Raw genomic sequence first — 10,802 nt, forward strand, 5'->3', positions numbered from 1 at the left:
AGGGAGCCGTCGCCGGAGACGCCTGACGACGACGACGACGATGAAGACAACGATGAAGACGACGATATGGCTGCCCGCGTTGGCCTTAGCCCGGATCTGAGGCTGGGCCAGGGGTCATCAAGCCAGCCCCCGAGCGGGCTGGTTCCGTCGGTATCCGGGGCCAGGATGTCGGGGTCCTGGTCCGAAGAGCGGGGGCAGACCGAGGGGGTACTTGACCCCTTGGCCGGGGAAGTTGAGGTGACCCCGGGGAGTCAGACCGGGCTGCCTGTTCCCCGAGAACCGTCGCCCGTGCCGGCTGCACAGGAGGGCGATCCTCGGGTCGTCGTGGCTGCTTCTGGGCAGTCCGTCCCTTGGGTGCCTCGGGCGCCGAAGGCGAGGATGGTACCGAAGCTGGCAGTGAGGCAGACCTCGGTGGTACCTTCGGGGGTCGAGGTTCGAGAGACCTCCCCACATGCACGGTTGATTATGGCCCGGAGTGGGTAAGTATCTTAGGATATCTTCGTCCTGGCTCCTCCTTCGTATGTCCCAACCCTGATTTTCCTTTTATCCTTAGCAAGCGGAGTCACGGTCCGACCGATCTGGCTCCCCGGAAGGTCCTCAAGACGGCGTCGGCTTCCGCAGCTAGTGCCGCACCGGGCCTCGCCGGCCAGCTGACCTCCTCGCAGGATGCCCCACAGCGTGGGGCTCAGGCGGCACCAGTTGCCGTGGAGCGAGCTCCCGAGGCTAGCTCTTCTGTCGAGGCGGCTGTCACACTGGGGGAGGCTGCTCGCGCGGCCATGGCCTCGAGCCCACTAGACATGCTGCCGGCGCTGGCGCCGGCTGCTGCCGAGGCTGTTCCCGTTCTGGCCATGGAGCCACCCGTCGCTGCCGACGCTGAGATGGCCGAGGCGTCGCTACTTGGCGCCTCGAAGGAGGGGGGCGCGGGACCATGACCCGTCCCGTCGAGCGGCAGCCTTGTCCTCGCGCGGCGCAGTTCCAAGGGGCGGCGCCAGTTGCTTCGGTTCCGGACCCGTGGGGCCTCGGATCCCCTCTTCGTTCTTGACGATGAGCGGGAGGAGCAGTCTTGGGACGGGCTTCGTGAGTGTGCCGAGGCAACGGCGGGGTCGCTCCGATCGACCTTGGAGGTCCTTTGCAGGGACGTTCCCAAGATCCTCCAGGTAATGATTTCAGGCATACCTTTCTCGTGATCAAGGCGTTCTTTGTGATGCCCCGCTTCGTTCCCTCAGGATCTGACGGATCTGAGCGGCGCCAAGTCGTCGTTCATTCGCCTAGGTTGATGTCTGGGGTTCACTGTGGTCCCGGAGGACCACGCTTGTCAGGGCTACCGCGCGCCTCTCCCAATAGAGCGCCGAGGTGGCGGACCTTCGGTTGCTCTGTGTCGATCTGGGAGCAGAGGCAGCAGCGGCACGCGCAGAGGCGCAGCGGCGGCAGTCGGAGCTTGACCAGGTCACCGACGAGCGGGACCAATCTCGGGGCCGGGCCGCCGAGGCCGAAAGCCGGGCTGAGGCTCTTGGAGTCCAGTTAGCCGAGGCGTCTGCTCGGGCCGGAGCCCTTGCAGCAGACCTAGCCATGGCCCAAGCCGCATCCTCGGAGCAGCGTGCCCGAGCCGGAGGTATGTCTTGGCTGTTTTAAGTTTTTGTTTTAGCTCAGTTCCTCAACTTGTGTTTGAGGTCTTCCGCTTTGGCTGTTCACAGAGCTCGAGTCTGCCCTTGGTAAGTCCACCAAGGCGCTTGCTCAGGTGGCCGAGCAGAGGGAGGCCGACCACGCGGCCATGTCCGAGGCCATCTCGGCCTTCTGCCGGGTCTTTGGCTTTGACGACGTCCCCTCGGGAAGCTCCCCTCAAAGTCACCTGCAGGCCTTGGGCGACCATGCACGTAGTAGACTCCGCGAGGCTCTGCATCACGGTGTCAGGCGGGCCTTCGCCGTGCTTGCTTCCCACTATGTCGTGGATCTGGAGCGAGTCAGCGAGGGGTATTGCCTCCTCGACGAAGATGAAGCTGCCCTGGCCGAAGTCCAGAGGCTCGACGTGGCCGCCGCGGGCCCAAGCGCGATGCTGGCATCCATCTTCGAGGCAGAGATCCTCCCGCCTGCGCCGTTGTCCTAGGCCGGGGCGGACCTTGCCGAAGGTGGGGACGAAGCCGAGGGCACGACTCCTTCTCTAGGCGACGCCTGACTCTACCGGAGCAGTTTTCTTTGAATGCATATGTGTCTTTTGCGGCCGCCGAGGCCCGAACACTTTATTATCGTAATATAAGGTTGTGCTCCTTTTCCTTCCGTTTTGCGTATCCGGACCCATTCGCCAGTAGCAGGGTAGCTTGCCCAAGTAAGAGTCATTTTTCGTGGTAGGTGACGAGTGAGGTATCCGTATCCCAGAGGCATAGGAGTCCCTCGGCTCGGTCGGCCTTGCCACTTACATGCGCCCTTATTCGTTTCTTGGGGTCCTGTTACTGATATAGCCGGGAGACGCGGAAACCTTTTTGATGGAAGACTTTTTTCGAGGAAAATTTTGTCGAGAGGGGGTTCCCCCCTTCTAGCCCCCGAGGGAGGGTCGGGCTTTACCGAGGCAAGGCTGACCCTTCCTTGATGATTAGACTTTGTGTGTGAATGAGGTGTACGAACGACTTGAAAGCATCTTAAGGGTAGAAGCAACGTAGCTGTCGGATGTTCCAAGCGTTGCTGTAGACCTCGCCCTGACTGTTGGCCAGCTTGTACGTCCCGGGCTTCAGAACTTTGGCGATGACGAACGGCCCTTCCCAGGGAGGCGTGAGCTTGTGATGCCCTCGGGCGTCTTGTCGCAGCCGAAGCACCAAGTCGCCCACCTGGAGGTCTCGGGACCGAACCCCTCGGGCGTGGTAGCGTCGCAGGGACTGAGCGGGCAAGTGTGTCTGCCTCGCTTAGAATTGACACCCTCGGCAGGTGCAGACAATTCTAGTGGCGTCGGCCACCGTGGTCGGCCGGTAGAAACCTTGTCGGAAGGCGTTTCCAACAAGGGCTCGAGGCGCTGCGGGATGACCGCAAGCCCCGAGTGTATTTCTTGTAAGAGCTCTTGGCCTTCGACGATGGATATGCATCGCTGGAGGATGCCTGAGGGGCTGCGGTGGTAGAGCTCCTTCCCGTTCCCCAGCAAGACGAACGACTTGGCGCGCCGCGCCAACCGTCGAGCTTCGGCTCGGTCGAGGGGTAGCTCTCCTCGGTGGAGATATTGCAGGTACGGGGTCTGCCAGTTTCGATTAGACGTGACCCCGCTCCGCTCCTCCTCGACGCGCAGTGCCTCACCGTCGGGGGCCGAGGGTGCCTCGGGCTAGGCCGAGGCCGCCTCGGGCTGAGCCGGGGGTGCCTCGGGCGGGGCCGAGGGTGCCTCAGGCTAGGCCGAGGGTGCCTCAGACTGGGCCGAGGGTGCCTCGGACTCGGGCGCGTCGTCGGTCTTGACGGAGGGTTGATGCAAGTCTCGGGAGAAGATGTCCGGAGGAACCGTTGTCCACCCCGAGGCTATCTTAGCCAGCTCGTCCGCAGTCTCGTTGTATCGTCGGGCGATGTGGTTGAGCTCGAGCCCGTAGAACTTGTCCTCCAGGCGCCGAACCTCATCGCAATAGGCTTCCATCTTCGGGTCGCGGCAGTGGGAGTTCTTCATGACTTGGTTAATGACGAGCTGCGAGTCACCGCGAGCGTCAAGGCGTCGGACCCCTAGCTCGATGGCGATGCGCAACCCGTTGACCAGAGCTTCGTACTCGGCCACATTGTTGGACGCCGGGAAGTGGAGACGTAGCATGTAGCGTAGGTGCTTCCCGAGGGGCGAGATGAAGAGCAGGCCTGCGCCTGCCCCTGTCTTCATCAGCGATCCGTCGAAAAACATGGTCCAGAGTTCCGGTTGAATCGAAGCTGTTGGGAGCTGGGTGTCAACCCATTCAGCCACAAAGTCCGCCAAGACTTGGGACTTGATGGCCTTCCGAGGGGCGAATGAGATTGTCTCGCCCATGATTTCCACCGCCCACTTTGCAATCCTACCCGAGGCCTCTCAGCACTGGATGATCTCCCCCAGGGGGAAGAATGACACCACAGTCACCAGATGAGACTCGAAGTAGTGTCGCAACTTCCGTCGCGTCAGGATCACCGCGTACAGCAGCTTCTGAATTTGTGGGTAGCGGATCTTGGTCTCGGGCAGTACCTCACTGATGAAGTAGACTGGCCTCTGGACCGGCAATGCATGCCCCTCTTCTCGTCTCTCAACCACGATCGCGGCGCTGACCACCTGAGTGGTAGCGGCAACATAGATCAAGAGGGCTTCTCCGGCAGCGGGGGGCACCAAGATGGGCGCGTTCGTGAGGAGCGCCTTCAGGTTCCTGAGGGCTTCCTCGGCCTCAGGGGTCCAAGTGAAGCACTCGACCTTTCTTAAGAGGCGGTACAGAGGCAGGCCTCTTTCGCCGAGGCGCGAGATGAAACAGCTCAGAGCCACAAGGCATCCCATGACCCTCTGTACGCCTTTCAAGTCCTTGATGGGCCCCATGTTGGTGATGGACGCGATTTTCTCCGGGTTGGCCTCGATGCCCCGCTTGGAGACGATGAACCCCAAGAGCATGCCTCGGGGGACTCCGAAGACGCACTTCTCGGGATTGAGTTTTACGCCTTTCGCCTTGAGACACCGGAATGTCGTTTCAAGGTCGGAAAGGAGGTCGGAGGCTTTCCTCGTCTTGACTACGATGTCATCGACGTAAGCCTCGACTGTTCGACCGATGTGTTGGCCGAACATGTGGTTCATGCACCTTTGGTATGTCGCACCCGCATTCCTCAAACCAAACGGCATAGTAACGTAGCAGTACATGCCGAAAGGTGTGATGAAAGAAGTCGCGAGCTGGTCGGACTCTTTCATCCTGATTTGGTGATACCCTGAGTAGGCATCGAGGAAAGACAGGGTTTCGCACCCAGTAGTGGAATCCACGATTTGATCGATGCGAGGCAGAGGATAGGGAACCTTCGGACATGCTTTGTTCAGACCAGTGTAGTCTACACACATCCGCCATTTCCCTCCTTTCTTTCTCACAAGCACAGGGTTGGCAAGCCATTCGGGATGGAATACCTCTTTGATGAACCCTGCAGCCATTAGCTTGTGGATCTCCTCGCCTATGGCTCTGCGCTTTTCTTCGTCGAATCGGCGCAGAGGCTGCTTCACGGGTCGGGCTCCAGCTTGGATATGCAGCGAGTGCTCGACGACATCCCTCGGTATGCCGGGCATGTCCGAGGGACTCCACGCGAAAACGTCAGCGTTTGCATGGAGAAAGTCGACGAGCACTGCTTCCTATTTGGGGTCGAGCTCAGAGCCGATCCGGATCTGCTTGGAGGCATCGTTGCTGGGGTCGAGAGGGATAGATTTGACCATCTCCGCTGGCTCGAAGTTGCCGGCATGGCGCTTCACGTCTGGCGCCTCCTTGGAGAGGCTCTCCAGGTCGGAGATGAGGGCCTCGGATTCGGTGAGGGCCTCGGCGTACTCCACGCACTCCACGTCGCATTCGTACGCGTGTCGGTACGTGGGGCCGACGGTGATGACCCCGTTGGGGCCCGACATCTTGAGCTTGAGGTAGGTGTAGTTGGGGACGACCATGAACTTGGCGTAGCATGGCCTCCCCAACACTGCGTGGTAGGTCCCTCGGAACCCAACCACCTCGAACGTGAGGGTTTCCCTTCAGAAGTTGGAGGGAGTCCCGAAGCAGACGGGTAGATCGAGTTGTCCGAGGGGCTGGACGCGTTTCCAGGGGATAATCCCGTGAAAAGGCGTCGCGCCCACCCGGACCGAGGACATATCGATCCGCAGGAGCCCGAGGGTCTCGGCGTAGATGATGTTGAGGCTGCTGCCTCCGTCCATGAGGACCTTGGTGAGCCGGACGTTGTCGACGACAGGGTCGACAACGAGCGGGTATTTCCCCGGGCTCGGCACGCGGTCGGGATGGTCGCCCTAGTCGAAGGTGATGGGCTTGTCGGACCAGTCTAGGTAGACTGGCGCCGCCACCTTTACCGAGCAGACCTCCCGACGCTCTTGCTTGCGGTGCCGAGCCGAGGTGTTCGCCACTTGCCCACCGTAGATCATGAAGCAGTCGTGGACCTCGGGGAACTCTCCTGCCTTGTGATCCTCCTTCTTATCGTCGTCGCGGGCCCTGCCACCCTCCGCAGGTGGCCCGACCTTGTGAAAGTGGCACCGAAGCATGGCGCACTCCTCAAGGGTATGCTTGACGGGCCCATGATGATAGGGGCACGGCTCCTTGAGCATCTTGTCGAAGAGATTGGCGCCTCCGGGAGGTTTCCGAGGGTTCTTGTACTCAGCGGCGGCGACAAGGTTCACGTCAGCGGCGTCGCGTTTCGCTTGCGACTTCTTCTTGCCTTTCTTCTTGGTGCCGCGCTGAGTGGACGCCTCGGGGACATCTTCCGGCTGGCGGCCCTGGGGCTGCTTGTCCTTCCGGAAGATGGCCTCAACCGCCTCCTGGCCAGAGGCGAACTTGGTGGCGATGTCCATCAGCTCGCTCGCCCTGGTGGGGGTCTTGCGACCCAGCTTGCTCACCAGGTCGCGGCAGGTGGTGCCGGCGAGGAACGCGCCAATGACATCCGAGTCGGTGATGTTGGGCAGCTCGGTGCTACTTCGAGAATCACCGGATGTAGTCCCGGAGAGACTCTCTCGGCTGCTGGCGGCAGCTTCGGAGATCCCAGGAGTTCCCAGGGCGCACGTACGTGCCCTGGAAGTTGCTGGCGAAGGCTTGGACCAGGTCGTCCCAGTTGGAGATCTGCCCCGGAGGCAAATGCTCCAGCCAGGCTCGAGCGGTGTCGGAGAGGAACAGGGGGAGGTTGCGGATGATGAGGTTGTCATCGTCCGTTCCACCCAGGTGGCAGGCCAGCCGGTAGTCCGCGAGCCACAGTTCCGGCCTCGTCTCCCCCGAGTACTTTGTGATAGTAGTCGGGGTTCGGAACCGGGTCGGGAATGGCGCCCGTCGTATGGCCCGGCTGAAAGCCTGCAGACCGGGTGGTTCGGGCGAGGGACTCTGATCCTCCCCGCTGTCGTAGCGTCCCCCACACCTAGGGTGGTAGCCTCGGCGCACCTTTTCGTCGAGGTGGGCTCGACGGTTGGGGTGATGGTGCTCGTTGCCGAGGCGTCCCAGGGCTGCAGGCGCTGTGTTGCGCGTGCGCCCGGTGTGGACCGAGGCTTCCTGCATGAATCGGGAAGTCGCGGCGCGATGCTTCGAGGGGTACCCCTGCCTTTGGGAGGCAGAGCTTTCGGCCCGTCGGACCGCGGCATTCTCCAGGATATTCTTGAGCTCTCCCTGGATACGCCGCCCCTCGGTGGTTGAGGGTTCCGGCATCGCGCGAAGAAGTATTGCCGCTGCAACCAGGTTTTGGCCGACCCCACTGGAAGCTGGTGGCGGCCTTGCCCTGGCATCGTCGGCGATGCGGTGCTGGATGCCCTGGGGTGGATGACGCGCTTCTCCGTCCGGAGGTTGGCCTGCCCATTCCTGCCCGATGTCCCGGCGGAACGGCTCAAGCGTTCCTGCTCCCTCGTCGAGCCTGGCCTGCATCTCGCGGATTTGCTCGAGCTGTGAGTCCTGACCCCGCGCAGGGACTGGGACCACAGCTAGCTCCCAAAGGATGTCAACGCGAGGCACAGGCCTAGGGGATCACCGTTTTCCGGTATACCAAGATGGTTGCCTTCGCCAGGACCCCCTAGATCGACGTGGAAACATTCACGACTTGGGCCGCAGTCTTCGTCGCCGAAGCTGCGGCTACCGTCGGAACAATCGGAAAGGCAGTAGTCGCATGCGGTCATGAAGTACCGCATGGCACTGGGGTTACCAAGTCCAGAGAAACCCAACAAAAGTCGGGCTCGTCATCTTCCTCGGAACCCGAGGGCCCGTAGGTCGAGACGGCTGTCAGCCGGTCCCAGGGTGACCGCATACCGTACCCCGGAGGGTTTGGACTCGCCTCTGTGAAAGCGTCCACCGAAGCAAAGTCGCTTGGTGGGTCGAGGCTAAATCCAAAAGGCACGAGATGGGAATCGGTCGGTCGACGGGCGGTGACGAAGTCACGTCAGGGGCAGACTGCACCGTCGTCTCAGGTACGAGGCTGACGCCCAGCAAGTCCTTTGCGAGCGTGCTGGCATCGTCCATCCGCTTGGAGTTGGCGTGTTGCGGGGAAATGGCGCTCGTCTTCGTCTCAGACGCGAGGTCGATGCCCGACGTGTCCCCCGTTGGGGCACCGGCGCCGTCGACTCGCTCGACAGCCGACGAGGTGCCGCCTCCTGCTTGGCCTTGGTTACCCCGCCTCCTCCTCCGTCGGCGGGGGAGGCGACGAGACAAACCCGAATGTTGTTCTTCCGCCACGTGGGGAAGACGTCATCGATTCCGCCGCCGACGGGCGGGTTGTCGGCCGCCATTGTCGCTGTCGCGCGGCGGGGGAAGGAGTATCATGTCGTAGCTGCCGTCGAGGGACATGAACTCAAGACTCCCGAAACGGAGCACCGTCCCGGGCTGGAAAGGTTGCTGGAGACTACCCATCAGGAGCTTGACGGGAAGCTGTTTGTCAACACGCAGCAGGCCCCTACCTGGCGTGCCAACTGTCGGCGTTTCGATCCCGGGGGTCTCTGGACCGATGAGTAAATTGTCGCCGCGTGCCCCAGCCCAGATGGGTCGGCGCGAGACGGAGCGCGAAGGGGGGAAAAGCCAGAGGGAGACATGCGTAAAAGGGGGAAACCCGTGGCCTTCGTGTTTGTCCCGCGCCCAGGTCGGGTGCGCTTGCAGTAGGGGGTTACAAGCGTCCGCGCGGGAGGGAGCGAGAGGCCTATGCGCGCGCCGTCCCGTCCTTCCCCGTGCGGCCAACCCTCTGTAAGAGGGCCCTGGACCTTCCTTTTATAGGCATAAGGAGAGGATCCAGGTGTACAATGGGAGATGTAGCACTGTGCTAACGTGTCTAGCAGAGAAGAGCTAGTGCCCTAGGTACATGCCGTCGTGGCAGCCGGAGAGGTTTTGGCACCCTGTTTGTGTGATGTCGTGGCCGTCGGAGGAGCGCCGGAGCCTTGCGGAAGGACAACTATCGGAGCTGTTGAGTCCTTGCTGACGTCTCCTTGCTTCTGTAAGGGGGCTGAGAGCCGCCGTCGTCATGGAGCACGCAGGGCGCCATCATTATTTGTTTTACCGGGGCGAGCCAGATGGGACGCCGGTCTTGTTCCCCGTAGCCAGAGCTAGCTAGGGGTAGGGTAATGATGGCCCCTCCTATGACGTGGTCGGTCCGAGCCCTGGGTAGGGCGAGGCGGAGGCTCTTCCGAGGTCGAGGTCGAGTCTGTCTTCCGAGGTCGAGGTCGAGTCCGAGCCCTTGTGTCGGGCGAGGCGGAGACCGTCGGTTGAGGCCAGGGCCGAGTCCGAGCCCTGGGGTCGGGCGAGGCGGAGTTCGTCGTCTTCCGGGGCCGAGGCCGAGTCCGAGCCCTGGGGTCGGGCGAGGCGGAGTTCGTCGTCTTCCGGGGCCGAGGCCGAGTCCGAGCCCTGGGGTCGGGCGAGGCGGAGTTCGTCGTCTTCTGGGGCCGAGGCCAAGGCCGAGCCCTGAGGTCGGGCGAGGCGGAGCTTCCTATGGCGCCCGAGGCCGGACTTGGCCGCTGTCAGCCTCACTCTGTCGAGTGGCACAGCAGTCGGAGCGGCGCATGCGGCGCTGTCCTCTTGTCAGGCCGGTCAGTGGAGCGGCGAAGTGACTGCGGTCACTTCGACTCTATCGACTGAAGGGCGCGTGTCAGGATAAGGTGTCAGGCCATCCTTGCATTAAATGCCCCTGCGATACGGTCGGTCGTCGTGGCGATTTGGCCAAGGTTGCTTCTTGGCGAAGACTGGGCCTCGGGCGAGCCAAAGGTGTGTCCGTTGCTTGAGGGGGCCCTCGGGCGAGACGTGAATCCTCCGGGGTCGGTTGCCCTTGCCCGAGGCTGGGCTCGGGCGAGGCGAGATCGTGTCCCTTGAGTGGACCGAGCCTTGACTTAATCGCACCCATCAGGCCTTTGCAGCTTTGTGCTGATGGGGTTTACCAGCTGAGATTAGGAGTCTTGGGGGTACCCCTAATTATGGTCCCCGACAATAAGTTAACACAAGCGGGCCTCACACCACAAACATCAGCCACCAGCGACTGATTTGATGCACCCCTACAATATATGTATCATAAAAAGGTAAATAAACCCTCGCATATAAATTCACGGATCAAACAATATGCTTGATTGAATTTTCAACTTTTCATGTCTTTTACGCTATACATGGACTTCTTTGTGTGTAATTTCATATTTATCTGTTACATACAACAAGACATGGACACTCGTTGGGAAAAAAATTATTCCCAGTTCCAAATCAGAAAAGCATCCAGCGAGCAGGTGCAGCACCTCAAGTTCGCCAGGCATGCGACTTCTCCTGATCACTGATCAACGTCCTATTCCCACCATGTAGCATTCTGCAGCACAGAAACTCGATTATTGTGACTCATGATGCCTCCATTATGTGTTATAGTGAAATGTAATTTATGCAAGCAGACACTTTGAAGCTACAGCCAAGTTTTTAGCTAGGATGAGATGAACCTTGTATCCTCTTAGAAATTCAAGGGAGCTTCCCTCTTCTTGTAAACCAATAACTCTCAATAGTTCTTTCGCCTAAATGAAGATAAATTGCATTGCAAACCCAACAAGTTCAACGAAGTTAGTATCTTTTCCCCACAAACACACAAGCGAGCAGAAAAACGGTAGAGCAAATGTATTCAAGTAGCTTATGGTATGACCTGTCCCAAAGTGAACCGAGCTTCACTATCTA

The sequence above is a fragment of the Zea mays genome, chromosome 2, assembly GCF_902167145.1.
Source record: "Zea mays cultivar B73 chromosome 2, Zm-B73-REFERENCE-NAM-5.0, whole genome shotgun sequence".
Classification (NCBI taxonomy): domain Eukaryota; kingdom Viridiplantae; phylum Streptophyta; class Magnoliopsida; order Poales; family Poaceae; genus Zea; species Zea mays.